Here is a 13,978-nt window from a genome sequence, read left to right as displayed (position 1 = left end):
TGGGCGAATTTAATGAAAAGTGCATTTGTAAGGAAGTCACAGCCGACTCTCAAAGAGCGCACTGTGCTGAAATATGAAGTGACTTCCTTTTACTGGGCAGACTGGCTGAATGTAAACCTGACTTATTATTAGCTCTGACTGTTAACGTATGTATGTCCTGCGATGTTTTCTTGGTGGGAACGTTGCATTGAACATAGGAGCCCAGTTACATCCCTGGGTAAATAGAGAGAGTAAAAACCGGACAGCCCACACACTGTGCCAGGGTATCCTGCGTTAATCACCGCAGTTACACAACCCTGGCTGTTGTCAGTGTGTGGAGCCAGTTCAGAATAAACAAGCGAAGGAAAGAACAGTCACTAAAGAGACCGCGTTTGAGCTCATAAAACACCTCTGTGTTCCTGAGGAGATCTGCCTCTGCTGTTCCTGGCTATCTCTTCAGACCTTCCCTTTTTAATCGAGTTTACCCATCTCCTATACATTACCGAACTCTGCACTCCTGTTGCTGGTTTCACTTCCCTATTTCATTATTGGTTAGGATGAGGTAAGGATTGTATTACAATCAGATATAACTTCACATTTCCCACCAATAGTTCTCTTGCTCTTCGAAACTTTACCCGTTAAAGTTTCTCGACTAGTTCTGAGCCTCACAGGCGGGACGTAACTGTTTAATGACGTGGTGGCCATTTCCTCCGGGTGGGGAGAAGTGTCTTCCTCCTTAATGGACCAAAATCCCCCACACCCAGAGCAACAGGCGGGCATTCAACAGTGAGGCAGAGGCCAGCAAGGTGAGCTGAGTTCAGTCTACACCTCTACTCAGCTGGGATAAGCAGGGACAGGCACTAACAACACCTGCAAGTTTAGCTGCAACTCCGAAAAAAAAGTGTTCTTTTTCTTTTATAATTTTGACAGGATTGAATCTCCGCGATAGCTGTCACGTAAGTGTGATCTGTGTGTTAGAACTGTGTAATGCGCTTTGCAGAAGGTTAAGAACAGGGATGGTGCTCTATTAAGTGACAGATGGTTGTGTTAACGCCGCACAGTCTCCCCTTCTCTCTCTCCCCCCTCCCCCCCCTTTAGATAATAACTCAAGTGAAGTTTTGTAAGGAAAGTAAACATTTCTCTTTGTTTTGAAAGAGCCGGTGCATTGAAAAATTTAACTCCTCGGGCACTGTAGCAGGCCAGGAGGTGGCTGGATATTGATGCTGACGGAGAGAACCACCGTCCCCATTGTACATGCAGGTGGGATTTGGGAACGGCGTGGCCCGGGGACAGTAACTTTACAAAGCCAGCATAGCGGGTATCAGCAGCTGGGAAATATTAGGGGGGAAGATATAGTTAATGGTGCGATTGGCTGCGATTGCAGAATGTTTAAGCCATGTGGATTTCGTTATTGAATTCCTCTTGTTTATATTTGTCGGCTGTCCAAGATTAGAAATTAGCCAGCTTTTAGTGTTTTGAACGCAAAGGGTTCCTGGTCAAGCATCCACATGGTTGGGGAATGGCTGTGCGGTGCGGGCTTGCTGGTCTTATTTGATCAGATTTGATGTTTGTCGAAAAGGTTTGTTGTCATCTGTCACTTCAGCTTTCGGAGTCAAGGGCTCCGGGTAAGTTTGGAGTCTGTCCACTAGGCATTAAAAAAAAACGGATTTACTCCAGATCCCAGCTCACCCCAATCAGAATCGCGAAGAAAAATATGTAAACCGCTCTGGGGAAAGTTATGTGTAGCTAACTATTATTAATAGCGGCACCCGGTGTCATTGGTGCTCTGTTCTGATGGAGAGTCGCCGAACTGGGAGCGTTACCTTTGCTTTCTCTCCACAGATGTTGCCAGACCTGCTGAGTTTCTCCAGCGCGCTTTTGTTTGTTTCAGATTCGCAATTCTTTGCTTTATTTCACTGGCGTTCTCTAGACTCTCCCCCATTTAAAACATTTATCGAAATGCTGTGACACGTGTTATATTAATTTCTGGCCACTCCGCATTCCCTCATTTTTGGCATCCGAGTAGCTGAATGCAGAAACTGTACATTTAGGGATGTTATTTGCACAGCTTTTATTTTGTAATTTTAAGAGCAGGGAGAGGCATCTGCTAAACAAACCATTGTGCGCAACGTGTAAGGGAATCCAGCAGTTTCATAATGCCCTCCTTTATTGGAATGAATGGGAGGGTTTGTGTCTGTTGACAGTAGTGTGTGTGTATATGTTTGTACACGTACGGGTGTGAAGACATTTTCCATGGCAGCTCTGCGCCACCTACTGCTCATGTAACCAATGTTTGTAAAATCGGCTGATCACCATCCTCACGAATGCCATCTCCCCCCCCCCCCCGATATTAATTAACAAGTTACACCGTCATATCTTCGTGCAGCTTCGAATTAGGGGGGAAATGGGGATTGGTTTGCACTGTATAGCATTCTGACCCTTTCAGCTGTATTGTGTCAAACGTTCGTGTGAATGATGCAATTAAAAAGAAATACAATCTGTATCTTTTGCCAAAGGCAATGGAGGACAGCCCCCTAGTCACTGAAGACGTTTGTTTGGTCCTTTCCCGTTTTGCAGTTGACTGCAGTAAACTACCAGCGTTCCGAATCCAGATTTCGAGCGTATCCAATCATGCTACAGTGTCATCCAGAATCCCTACTCCAGACATAACACAAGTGTAAAACGTGAATCCAAAAATAACATGTGCTCTCATGTTGAATAATATCATGCCAACACGTGCAGTCACCTTTGGCACACTTACAACATTTTTTAAAAAAAGCACATTTAAGATAATAGAATATTTGTAATTTACACTAAATAGTTGGAACATAAATACACTGAGGCTCTTTGGCAAACTCAAGTATTTAATGTAATTCAGCTGTATTCCAATATCTGGACAATATGGCCATTGGCCCTGGTAAACATTTTTAAAAGCTGCTCTGCAAAGCTTTGAAGGATACCTTCCTCTGATTCCACAGAGTATATTGTGTCAAGATAGCATTTATCTAAAATAGAATAATAAATTCTCACAAAAGGAACCTATTCAATGCATCCTGCTTGTGGCAATTCTTTGGAAGCATTATCCAATTAGTCACGCTACCTTGCCCTTTCCCCAAAGGCTCTGTATTTTTCCCCAGTTCATGTACAGACCTAATTCCTTTTGAAAGTTAAATCAGTTGGTGCCATATTTGAATTAATGCCATTGTGACTACAGCATAGACCACTAACCACTTAACACCATACATCAGCATCAAATAATGTACAGCAAACTGGTAAGTCAATAGTGCACAGCCCCCCTGCCAGAGGCTGGAGTTTTTGTTGGGTTGAATTTTGTTTCTGCACAATCTGCCCAAAACCAGTCAAGCCACAACAAAATACCATGGAATTCCAAGCACAAATTATAAGTTGCATACAATGTCTTTCCTCAAATTTATGCATGAATTTAAAACCATTGTACTGGATATTAGGAAGATTCACAAAACCAATAATGCTTCCAGACTCAATTAATCTCTGTGCAGTTTCCTGATTATGGGTCATCAAGAAGGCTTTAAATATTAAGGTTTTTTTTCAGGCCCTGGAAAACTGATAGATGCCTTTTAAAAGTTTCTTTTTAAATTATTCATAAAGTGATTGCTGTCAGTTACAACCCTGTAACTAGCGTATGGTTCTACTTAACATTTTTTGAAACCATTTCCGTCATTTAAAGTTGGATATTAACAGATTGTAAACTAGAAACCCTGATTTAAAATGCTATTTTTGTGATAAACCCACTTCAACCTCATTAATCAAGCTGCATCACACTACTTTTTAAAAATATATCAAGAATATTTTTTAAAAGTCTTTTGAAAACTTTCAAGTATGGGGTCAGTTCACTGATAGCAGGAAATGTTGAACAATCTTAATTGATCATATGATATTGAAATCAAAAGATGATGGAGTAGTTTCCATTTATGTGACTCCCTTTATTTTGAAGTCATTATTTTCAGATAGGAAACTTTTCACATGAAAACAAATTTTTCCTTCTGCATTAACCTATGAATATTGGTGCACTAGGAGAAAATTATGATGGGTCAACTGACCTTCTTCTGTGCTATGACCATTTGATGATTTTATTCTGATGTATTGTACAGTTTAGTATCAAGCCTACAATGTGAAATATTGCAAGATATATATTTTGAAACTTAATGAACAATCAATGTCAGATTGAATGTCTCATTGGTGTGAAATTAATTTTTAAAAATGCTTACATGTTGGCAGTACTGGAGTTTACAGCTAAAGGGTGTCATGAACTCAAAACAGTTTCTCTTTCTGATGGTTAGCTGCTGTAGATTTGGATGCTAATTTGCTGAACGTAATCTACCTTTCCTGAAGGATTCTTGCTATAATGGATAGATTAACAAGATACAACACATATAAGCAATAGTTCAAGATGGTGAGATCATATTTTTGTTTTACATCTTAGAACATGTTTTAAAGGCTGTGGTAACAGATTAATAATGTCCAGCCTTTTCTTTATATAATAGCACCAACTCTGGCAGCTCTAGTGTAATTTGGTTTCACGGTTTTCACTACTTATCGACATGCTCTGCCTGAATCCTTTAATCATTAATGTGGTTGTGAAATAATGATACTAAAGCAGAATTACAGTGGTTTTAATTAGAATGCAACACTGCTTCTGTGATTCATTAAAATACTGTGACCCCAAATTTTCCAGACAGACATCATTAAATGATTTTAATTATTTAATGTCCGTTATTTCTGGTCTTGTTCGAAATTAAAATTCATTTGGAAAGCTGTATAATGTTAGATTAAATTAATGAATTCTAAGATTTTACTGTTCATTTCTCAATAATTGTCCTAAATCTTGTGCTGTGAACAGTTAAATCACAAATATTGGCATTTTGTAATTCATGCAACATCCACACAGGAAAAAAGTTGAAATAAGATGTTAACATGAGTGATCATAACAATGCATTGACAGCTCTAACTGCAACCTTGGCAAAATATTCAATGCTTACATGTAAAGGCTTCATTCTGTAATGGCTGGGATTCATCTTAAGGAGTACTTAGTGGAATGCACATTCGGAAACCTGAGGCAGTGAGAATTTCCAAAGGGCTGCAGATGTTTTAAATGGAGTTGGTACTGCCATCAAGTGGCAATAGATAGAATTTCAGCCAAAACATATATTGAACCATAACAAAGTTTTTTTAAGAAAAGCATGTTTTTATTTTTTAATTCATGGAATATGGGTGTGCCTTGTGAAACCAGCATTTATTGTTCAACCCAAATTGCCTCTTGGAAAGTTGTTTTCTCGAACTGCTGCAGTCCATCTGGTGTTGGTGCACCCACACTGATGTTTGGAAGCAATATCCAAGATTTTAACCCACTGACAGCAAAGGATCAGTTATATATTTTCAAGGCAGGGTGGCCTGCTGTGCTTGATTTTGCAGGCTCTAGAAGATTTGGAAGGTGCTGTCAAAGGAGCTTTTGCAGTTGGATGCAATGCATCTTTAGATACACACCATTGCCATTCTACAATAGTACTGATGGTGAGAATGAAAATTGAAAGTGGTGGATGGGGTGTAAATCATGTGGGATACTTTACCCTGGATTGTGCAGTCATCCAGGACAAGGATGTATATTAGTATGGTTGAAGGATTGGCTAACTAATAGAAGATAATGAGTTGCAATAAAAGAGGAATTTTCCGGATGGCAAACCATAACTAGTAAAGTGCTACAGGGTTCAGTAGTGGAGCATTTATTTATGATATATGTTAGTGACAGATGGCAGAAATCAATGTATGACCACCGGGTTTGCAGATAACTCAACAGTAGGTGGAAGGCGAATAGTGAGGAAGGAATCTACTAAGGGGTAGAGACACATCAAGTGAGTGCGCAAAAACTTAGCATTTGGAATATAATGTGGGAAAATGCAAGAAGAAACAAAAGCACTGAATATTATTTAAATGGGGAAAGAGTGCAAAAAGGTTCAGCACAGAGGGATTTGTGGGCCCAAGTGTATGAATCACAAATAGCCATGTTCAGCAGGCAATTAGAAAGGCAAATTAAATGTTGGCCTTTATTTCAAAGCAAGAAAGATGGTGTTAGGGATTATCAGATAGGTCATGGTCTCAGTGAATGGCAAAGTGGACTCAATAGGCCAAATGGCCTATTTCTGCTCTTATGATTCACTGATGAAGGTTACACACCTCCTGATGCTGCATCCTGCTTGTCAACCAAGGATTTTCAGTAATTTGCTACCTTTAGAACACAATTTAAAAGATATCACATCCACAGACTATCATTTAGTTTATCTGTCAACCAAGATCTGTTCAAGTAATACAGAAAATGTGACTGTATGCACGCGCATTGCCAATTATCAAAGTAATGGGCAAAACCAAAAAACAGCAAGATTGGAATCTTCATTCACTGAGGAGGAGTTGCTTATTTTTGATTGCAAGAAGTGCCAGGTGAATGTAAGTCAGGTCAATTTCTTTTGACTCTATATATTGAGATTGCAGAATTCATCCCGACCCAGGTAAAGCCAAAGATGTGGGACAAATGCCTTCCCACTAAATAAAGAAGGCAAGAGATATGCTTTTAATTCTTCAACTTATTGGCACCTTATATTCCAATCTTTTCTGCCCAAGTGTCATCGCTGAGAAAACTCCTAAGAAAGACATAAAATGTATTGCAGAAGGATCATCAACATATGTAAAGTCTCTTAAACAAGTCTTGTCAACAGAAAACTGTACTCTGATGTACTACAAACTAAGAAAGAAGACAATCCTCAAATATGCAGAAAGGATAGGAGCATGTATCATGTAAAGTATTGAATTAATTGTATCCAAAAGTCTACTTCAAGTATAATCCAATTATTCCATCATACGATTTAAATATTTGTTCTAGAATTGGGTATGACAAGATTTCATACTTATCTGCTCAGTCAGTAATTTGTTATGGAAACCAATCAAAAACATTGGAAAGGATTTGCCACAAACTACTGATAAGTGCACCACCTAGACTACAGTGACTTCTGGTACAATTACAGGTCTAAAACTTGGATGTCTCTACAGAGATGGTACTAAAACTATCACCTCAGACACACTGGGTAGATTGCCAAGTCTAAATCAGGATGCAAATGTTCCACGGAATCTACTAGCATAGACAAGGAGGAGGAAGATGCGTTCACAATCAATCTATTGCATTTTGGTCATCAAAAATGTGACCAGCTTCAAGTGGAAACAGCTAATGATCCACAATTGAAGGAAATGTGTTATCAGTGTATCAGTGAAGGGTGGCCTGGCACAATGGCACAATATCTTGACATCTTCAAAGGAAAACAAATACTTGTGATTAAAGTTCTTCACCAGGGCATATTGGAACATTTACACCAATAACATATGGGCTATAACTAGCACATGATTTAGTCTGTTAGCAGAGCTTAACGGTAACATCGAAAGGTTCGTGACGATATAGTAGCCATGGCATAGCCATCAGCCACAGCAATGTCGAGAGCCTGTACACCCTCATGTGATTCCATCAGTCCCTTGGTCCAAAATCTATTGATCTATTCACCATGAATGGAGAACACTTCATGTTGGAAAAGGAAACAGATGGTCTGCATAGAAGGGATTTCCTTATCTGGGGGAAGGCAGATTTTATTAAAGTAAGGCAGGATTTGACAAAAGTAGACTTGAAACAGCTACTTGTAGTTACATCTACAGCAGAACAATGGAGGGCATTCAAAAAGTAACTGTTGAGAGTGCAGAGCCAAAATGTTTCCTTTCGGATGAAAGGTAAGAGAATAAGGCCAGAGAACCCTTCATGTCTCAGAATATTCAGGACTGATTAAGAAGGAAAGAGAGGCTTTCAACAGATACAAAAGGAGCAGATCAATGGAGGCCTTAGTGGAGTACAGAAAGCACAAGAGGAATTTAAGAAAGGAATTAGGAGAGCAAAGAGGGATCAAGGAAATGCACTCATGGTTAAGTTTAGGGAGAATCCCAAGATATTCAGTAAGCATATCAAAGGGAAGAGGATGACCAGAGAAAGAGTAGGGCCCATTAAGAACCACCGAGACATTTTTATGGAGTCAGGGAACATTGGTAGCATGTTAAATAATTACTTCACATTTGTCTTTATTTGGAAGAAAGAGTAAAGAGGGACAGAATTCGAGAACAGGGCCTGTGAAGTTCTTGAGTAGTTTGACATATGGGATATTGGAGGCTTTGGCATGCTTAAAAGTGGACAAATCGCCAGGTCCAGATGGGTTGTAACCCAGGCTAATGTGGGAGGCAGGGGAGGAAATTACAGAGGCCCTGACCCAATGGGCAGATATTACACCTTCTGCAATTGCAGGAGAAGGTGCTGTGGAGTAGAGACAGACCAGGGAATTACAGACCAGTGAGTCTCACATCAGTAGTAAGGAAAATATTGGAGAAAATCCTTAGCTACAGGAGGATGTAGATGGATTGGGCAGATGGACAGATGAATGGAAGATAGAAAGTAACCCTGGAAATATAAGGTGATATACTTTAGCAGTAACAAGAAAAAGGAGTACTCAATGAATGGCAGGACACTAGGAAGCTCTGAGGAACAGAGGTATCTTGGGTACAAGTCCATGTATCACTGAAAGTGGCAGGACGGGTTAATAAGATAGGTAAGAGGGCATGCAGGATGCATTTACTTAATCAGTCGTGGCATAGACTATAAGGGCAGGGAGGTTATGTTAAAGTAGTACAAAAACTTTGGTTAGGCTGGAGAACTGTATGCAGTTCTGGTAACTGCACCAAAGCAAGAATGTTTTTACACTGAAAGGGTGGAGAGGAGATTTACCAGGATGTTGCTTAGGATGGAGCCGTTTAGCTATGAAAAGAGGCTGATAAGCTTGGATTTTCTTTAGAGTACAGAAGGCGGAGGGGGAATCTAATTGAGGTTTAAGATTGTGAGGGGCGTGGACCTGTTGGATAAGAAAACAACTGTCTCCCCCCCCCCCCCCCCCTTTATTGTAGTATTAATAATGAGGGAGCTAATTTTAGAGTGAAAGGCTTAGAGATGAAAGAGAGTGATAAGAATCTAAAAATAGTGTGTGGGAGGCTAGTTAGGGCAAGAAACCTTGCCACCTTCAAAAAATACTTGGATGTGAACTTGAAATGTCATAACATTCAAGTCTGTGGGCCCAGTGCAGATAAGTGGGAGCTCTGATGAAGTGTCACTGGACTCACAATATTAAGTCTGCTTCCTCCCTACAGATGCTGCCAGACCTGCTGAGCTTCACCAGCAATTTCTGTTATTTCAGATCGCCAGTGCCTTACATAGTTATAGCAAGAATCCCCATTCTTATATTCCATTCCATTCAAAATAAAATACATTTAATTTACCTTCATGATTTCCTGATTAAATTGAATACTATCTTTAACTTTTATTCTAAGGAAACATCTCATAGGCAGATTTTATGGAGATAGAAGAGCAACAAGAAGCATTACTTCAAACATAATAATCTTTGGATCACTCCTGGTGCCAAGTCCTAGTAAGTGTATAAATACAAAGAGAGAGAAGATGATATTTAGCTAAAAAGTTGATACAAGAAGGAGACCTATTGGGATATTGGGTTCAGTTTGGAGGGAGCTGAGAATTACACAGCCAGACACATGCAGCACCTCAATCGGGCTGGGACAAATATCTTTCTGAGGTGGTTTGCTGGTGCTGCTGGGGAGGGTTTAGAAGAATTTGTCAACGATATGGAAAACATGATGCAGCATTTCAAAAGGTAGGGTCAAAAAGTAGTGGGAGTGACAGCACAAGAGTAAGCAATAGTAATGAGGATGGGTTAGCTGAGTTGGTGGATGGTTGATTTGACATGAAGAGTGGGACAAGCTGAAGAGGTTCAATTTCTGTACGGGTTGAGGTCACCATGAAATCTCCATCTTCTCAACATCACCCTTGCCTAATGTACGGTGACTGACAAGTTAAATTCACCATTTTCTTTAATGAGAAAGTGGTCTATGGTCCTCAGGAACTTTGGTGATTTCCACTTTCAGAATGAGTAAGAGTTTAGAAAGCTTGGAGGGCATTCCAAGGTCATTATGTTCTTCTCAATGTTATGACATGGGGTAAACTCTCTTGCTTAATTTAAAAACAGCAACACAGAAAAGATTTATCCCATGCAGTAATCTGAAAAAAAACCAAGTGGCCAAGAAATATTTAAAGTAAAATTTAACAACTTTATTTCTTAAAGTAAAACAGAGAATAATTAACTAACTACTATTTATAATTTCTCTCTCTAACCTATCTTTTACCTTCCCTTCTATAATACTAGTCCGATAAAATTCCCAATTAAGATTTACATTTCTTATCTCAAAACCAAACATGTTTTGTCTTCGGATGTTTGTGTGTCTTCTTTTCTCCTTGTTAGGAATTTCTGCATCACAGGTTACTGATTGAAAAGGTATCTCTTTAAGAGAGCTATTTTTCAGCAGTCTGTTTACATTGCTGAGTTTGTCAGTTCTCCTCTCAACTGTTCAATTTTCCCAGGTCTTATACTCCATAGCATTGGATTGTGTCATTGGCTTTTAAGATTGCAGATATACTCAATTCAAACTTAATTTGAAATTGACATTTTTTGTTGGGGTTTAAACTGATTGGCCGAATTCAAATTTGTTTTGTCTCCAGGCAAAGAACTACTCGAGTTGTTCAACTCAGTGTTAAATACATTGTTGCCTTATTGAGAACACTTGGTGCTGTGTCCGGTAGTTCCTCTGTTTTTAACTCTCTTAAAAGGAAACCCACATCTTCATAAAATCAAGAATCAGAAGTTGTCAAGGCAAAGGCAGGCATTAGATTGCAGATCAGCCAAGATCTCACTAAATAATATATAAGCTAGAGGAACAAAATGGCAAACTCCTGCTCCTAGCTCCAGGAGCAGTTTATCAAGGAAGATGGATCCACTTTGGAGGGGTAGACACAAATTCACCAGCATTATGCCAAGGAAAGAGAAACTTTGCATGAACGTGGATTGTATTCAAGTAAGGATTCAGCAGTTAGACCAAGAGAGCTCAACAAGCTACATAAATTGAAGCTCTCAAGACTGAAATCTTTGGATTTTCCTGAGGTGAGGTTATCAGCATATTTGGGATTCAGAAACAAATATCCTATCTGAACAGTAGAACAGGCAGAAACTGAATGAGCAACTCCCTGTTCTAATATTCCCACCAAAATTAGCAAAAGCTGACCTGATCCATTACATCTCATACAGGATAAAAATACAACAGAGATTGTTGAGGATGTTACCAGGACTGCAGAATTTGCATTATAAGGAGTGGCTGGATAGGCTGGGGCTTCTTTCACTGAAGTGTAAAAGGTTGAGGTCATGTAAGAGGGGCATGGATAATGTGAATAGGCAAGGTCTTTTCCCTACGGTGAGGGAGTTCAAAACTAGGGGGCATATTTTTAAAATGAGAGGAGAAAGATTTAAAAGAGACCCGAGGGGCAACTTTTTCACACAGATGTGGAATGAACTGCCAGAGGAAGTGATAGATGCAGTACAGCTACAATATTTATGCAGTCAAAGTCATAGAGATGTACAACATGGAAACAGACCCTTCGGTCCAACTCGTCCATGCCAACTAGATACCCCAACCCAATCAAGTCTCACCTGACAGCACCTGGCCCATATCCCTCCAAACCCTTCCTATTCATGTACCCATCCAAATGCCTTTTAAATATTGCAATTATACTAACCTCCACCACTTCTTCTGGCAGCTCATTCCATACACGTACCATCCTCTGCATGAAAACGTTGCCCCTTAGGTCTCTTTTATACTTTTCCGCTCTCACCCTAAACCTATGCCCTCTAGTTCTGGGCTCACCTACCCCAGGGAAAAGACTTTGTCTGTTTATCCTATCCATGCCCTTCATGATTTTGTAAACCTCTATAAGGTCAGCCCCCAGCCTCCGATGCTCCAGGGAACACAGCCCTAGCCTATTCAACCTCTCCCTGTAGCTCAAATTCTCCAACCCTGGCAAAATCATTGTAAATATTTTCTGAACCCTTTCAAGTTTCACAACATCTTTCTGATAGGAAGGAGACCAGCATTGCACACAATATTCCAACAGTGGCCTAATTAATGTCCTGTACAGCCGCAACATGACCTCCCACCTCCTGTACTCAATAATCTGACCAGTGAAGGAATGCATACCAAACGCCTCATTCACTATCCAATCTACCTGCGACTCCACTTTCAAGGAGCTATGAATCTGCAAGGTCTCTTTTTTCAGCAACACTCCCGAGAACCTTGCCATTAGATGTATAAGTCCTGCTAAGGTTTGCTTTCCCAAAATGTGGGACCTCACATTTTTCTAAATTAAACTCCATCTGTCACTTCTCAACCCATTGGCCCACCTGATTAAGATCCAGTTGTAATCTGAGAGGTAACCTTCTTCGCTTTCCACTACAACTCCAATTTTGGTGTCATCTGCAAACTTACTAACTTATGCTCACATCCAAATCATTTAAGAGGCATTTGGACAGATACATGACTTGGAAAGGTTTAGAGGGATATGGGCCAAATGCGGGCAAGTGGGATTAGTTTGGTTTTGGAAACTTGGTCCGCATGGACAAGTTGGACCAAAGGGTCTGTTTTCTGTGCTGTATGGCTCCATGACTATGACGTAGAAATTCAAAGAATTGCCGCAGGTCTCAAACATTAGCACTCCCGATATGTGAACACAAGTCAATGCTGGCCATCAGGAAACCATCTTTGCAGATATGTGTCTCCAGAAACAATAATGGATTGTTAATTTAACCAAGTCTCTACTTCTTGGGTAATGACAGAAGATGTCAGTTCATATGTGCAGCCTCTGATAAGGTATGGAAGTAGGGAGGATGGGATTCCTTAATAGGTGAAATTGCTGAAGAATTTGGAATACTAGGTGTTATTCCCTGCAGCAGACATGGCCTCCCCGACTGAGCACAAGAGCTGCTGACCTCTGATTGGCTGGTACTCTCAGTAGACAGAACATCAGCCCAGGGGAGTCTTGATTCCAGGGGAAGCCTTCTGTTGTGCTCATCACTACCTGATCAGCTGACGTTCCACAGACCTTTCTGAAAAGAGGCAGGATGGTCTGTCCTCTGCTGGCCACCTGGCAGGCAAGACCACCAACAGCTGAACAAGGTTCTGTCTTTAGTTCTGTGATGGGAAGGCAAAAAATTCATTGATCCGGGTCAAACACAGCAAAGACAAAGTCTTTCTTCACTGTTTAGCACAGATCATTTTTCTTATGTTCTCCTAATCAATGTGTGGTTTGTGGGAAAGAACCCAATAGCCCATCCCTACGTCAGCAACTATAAATTTTGAAGAATAATTCTTTTGATTTAAAATTAATAGTTTGAGAGCTGGGCTTGGCAAGGCAAACTTTGGCAGCTGTCACATTGCATAATAAAGAACAATATTGTATCCCTTACATTCCAACAATAATCAGTTACAGTAAGCTCTCTATAAAGCCCTGTCTTCAGTAATGTAACACATTTAACTCACATGCTAACAGAAAACTGTTATACTTTTGTTCCTATCATGTGCCTTAATTCAGCACTCTCCTCTGTGAGAAAAAAAAATTATCCGACAGAGGATCTCATTCACCCCAAGCTCTTCTGTACCTAAAGTCAGAAGTCACACGACACCAGGTTATAATCCAACAACTTTATTTGAAATCACAAGCTTTCATGATTTAGGTGAAGTCACCACCTGATGAAGGAGCAACGCTGCAAAAGCTTGTGATTTCATAGAGTCAGAGATGTACAGAATGGAAACAGACCCTTCGGTCCAACCCGTCCATGCCAACCAGATATCCCAACCCAATCTAGTCCCACCTGCCAGCACCCAGCTCATATCCCTCCAAACCCTTCCTATTCATATCCCCATCCAAATGCCTCTTAAATGTTGCAATTGTACCAGCCTCCACCACATCCTTTGGCAGCTCATTCCATACACGTACCAC

The 13,978-nt window shown here is 40.3% G+C and overlaps 1 protein-coding gene across 3 annotated transcripts in view; it reads left to right on the top strand.

Annotated features, from left to right (window-relative positions):
* Window positions 1-742: 742 nt before the first annotated feature.
* LOC122559186 (hyaluronan and proteoglycan link protein 1-like) overlaps window positions 743-13,978 on the top strand; it is a 125,208-nt gene continuing 111,972 nt past the window's right edge. The window contains exon 1 of one of the 3 annotated variants that reach the window (XM_043708575.1): window positions 743-785. The gene's annotated coding sequence lies outside the window, so the exon portion shown is untranslated. Of the gene's footprint in view, window positions 786-818; window positions 936-1,202; window positions 1,240-13,978 lie in introns of those variants that run through there. The other 2 variants (XM_043708586.1, XM_043708581.1) reach the window with 2 other exon arrangements.

This window comes from Chiloscyllium plagiosum, chromosome 2, assembly GCF_004010195.1.
Source record: "Chiloscyllium plagiosum isolate BGI_BamShark_2017 chromosome 2, ASM401019v2, whole genome shotgun sequence".
Lineage (NCBI taxonomy): Eukaryota > Metazoa > Chordata > Chondrichthyes > Orectolobiformes > Hemiscylliidae > Chiloscyllium > Chiloscyllium plagiosum.
This window is presented reverse-complemented; position numbering and strand designations above follow the sequence as displayed.